The sequence below is a fragment of the Pezoporus flaviventris genome, unplaced genomic scaffold, assembly GCF_033815535.1.
Source record: "Pezoporus flaviventris isolate CSIRO_AGI_PZ_B2104156 unplaced genomic scaffold, CSIRO_AGI_Pfla_v1 ptg000021l, whole genome shotgun sequence".
Lineage (NCBI taxonomy): Eukaryota > Metazoa > Chordata > Aves > Psittaciformes > Psittacidae > Pezoporus > Pezoporus flaviventris.
Window position 1 is genome coordinate 2667390 of NW_026892569.1, and position 2687 is coordinate 2670076.

Consider the following 2687-nt stretch of genomic DNA (forward strand, 5'->3'; position numbering starts at 1 on the left):
AGTTTGTGGAGGAGTCTGTAGCAAATTTGCAAATAACCATATCTACAGCAGTAGTGTATAATGTACCAGAATAATATACTGGAGAAAGTTGTCACTTGTTTGGCAATTAACGCTGATATAGGAGGGGAAAGGAATGAGAGGATATTAACAGATTAATCTTGGGTCCTTTAAGACTGCACTGAGTAAAATGACAATTCCGTTTCCTCAACTCCTGTTAGATCAGTGCCCTCTGCTGATCACTGCTTGGATTAAACCACCCCACTCCTGCAGCAAACCAGCTCACAACCGCCTGAAATACACCCAAAGTACACGGCTGTATGTTTGCAGGACAAGACCATGCTTGGATCTAACCCTCAACACCAGCTTTTAAGCGAAACTACAGACAACAGGGAAATTTAGCAACAACCACCTACACTAACAATATTGCCTAGAAACAAAAGCATCTTCATATCTCTTAAATCCTGTAATTTAGCCTCAAAACAAAAACTCCACTGCTTGTTGCATTGCTGCTAAATTTTGTCTTTTTCTCCTTTCTCATCAAGCAAAACGTTTTTAATATGTTCTGAAAGAAAAAAAAAGTGATTGACAGTTTCTTATTGCAGCTGTATATTGAGATAATCTGTCTTACTTTGCAACCAGCCCATGCCATGACACTTGGCTACTCAAAGAGTAAAGAAACTCTTAATGTGATTAAAACTGGCACAGCCAAACCCATGGATGCATAAATAAATGATCACTAACTTGCTTGCAGCCTTTCTTATGCTGAATGAAGTAAAATAAAAAATGTCAAGCATCATCTTTCATATCTGTGACTTGTTACACACATATCAGCTTGATATCCTTGTTTAGCTAATAAGGAAAGTGCTAACATGGGGCAAAACCAGCGATTTTTCCATTCAGCTGGTACAGGTGGAAGGGAAATTTCTTCTCATCAACAAATAGTATTAAGTAAGTATGTATTAAGTAAGGGTCTTACTTGCAATTAAGCGAGTGTCACAAATGAATAAAGCCACAAAAAAAGTATAAAACCTCTATTTTTTAAAAATCTAAAAGCTAGCTACAAGAAAGCAGAACAGTTATGAAAAGAGAAAAAAAATATAAAAATCAGATAGTGGGCTGGGAAATTTGACAGCAGCCTAAGTTTAAAGCTGCCTGGAGGAAGGAACACATTGCTCCATGAAGAATAGACAGAAAGGTGCATAGCAATTTTTGCAGTCTGTTGATACTCTACATTAATTCCTCTTCCTTTTTACATTGAGCTTTCCACTTATGGGCAACAATAAGATTCAGCCAAACTTGAAAAAAGGATCAATAAGATTTTGTTCTGGGAGCCCATCACTCAGTAAAGTGTTGCAAGCTGCTTTACTGATGTACAACCTCACTTCTAGTGTTTGCTATTGATACTTTTCACAGAAATTAGAATAGAAAAATATTTCTGTAATGGCTCTGCAACCACACATTCCCTGCATGAGTACATGCCTCTGTATTATTTCAAGGAGTGGGTGAATCCGGGTGCTGATTTTGTTTCAGATGAGCATATCTTCCCCTGCAATACCTCACTTCATTCAGCAGTTTCAAAAATCATGAAGCTACGCAGCACCTTGCTCCTCAGCATCAGTAATATATTACAATGGCCAAAGCAAAGTTCATTACATATTGGCTGCTGAATGTCCCTAGCTATCCCTCCAATCTCAAATGAAGATGGGGAGGGTCAGTGTTCACATTATTCATTAGCATTGCCACTCCCCAGTTCAGCACTTCCACACAGTGGTTTTAGCAGTTTGCCACTGTCCTTTCTGTGCCATGAAAGTGCTTCACATACCACAGTGGTGCTTTTATATTGCTCAGGAAGCAATCAGGAAAAAAAATAAATCACTACCCATTAGAGTGAGGAGTGGAAATAAATAGACAACTTCTTTATCTATTTAATCATTTTAAATAGAGTGAAAACACATGGAAAGTATGCTGCAGACAAGGACCTTGTCTCAGTGTGATTGTACACCACTCAGCACAGCCCCCAACCCTCCTGGAGCATCTCAGCACAACATCAGCACTATAATGGTAGCTGGCAAAAACACTGCTGACTGGACAAAGGGAACAGTAGGAGATTTTGTACTTCTAGTAGTAACTGGGACACCCATGCTGGGGCTCTGCATGCCCTGGTTTGTTACCAGCAGGTAGGGACCTTGGTGCAGGACCACAGCCTGGAACCAAGCCACTGGTTCCCAAAAAATATATCCAGAACAGATGCTGGGCAATCTCAGGAAAACACGGGAAATAACCTCTTACTGTGCTCTTTTGTAGGGCACACTTTTTTCTGCACTTCTATGCTAATTAAGCTCCTGGAGGTACCACTTCCTCACAAATCCTTCCCTAAGTGAAATGTCGGTATTAGTGCTGATTCAGTGGCACTGAAGTCTACAAACACTGCTTTTGAGAGCTAACATTTAAGCACAACGGTATTGCTGGCAAGGTACTACTTGGCAGAAAGAGAGAGAAAAGTTTGGCAACTATGGGCCAACATGGGTAGCAGATGTTTTTAATGCCAGCTTCTCTCTAATTGTAAAACAGCAGCAACAGCACAGCATGAAAGGAAAATACCATAAATCTCCAATGTGGGGACTAGTCCACAAGAACATAAATTCTGCCACTTGTTAACAGAATTTGCTGACAATCTTCTTGCTCTA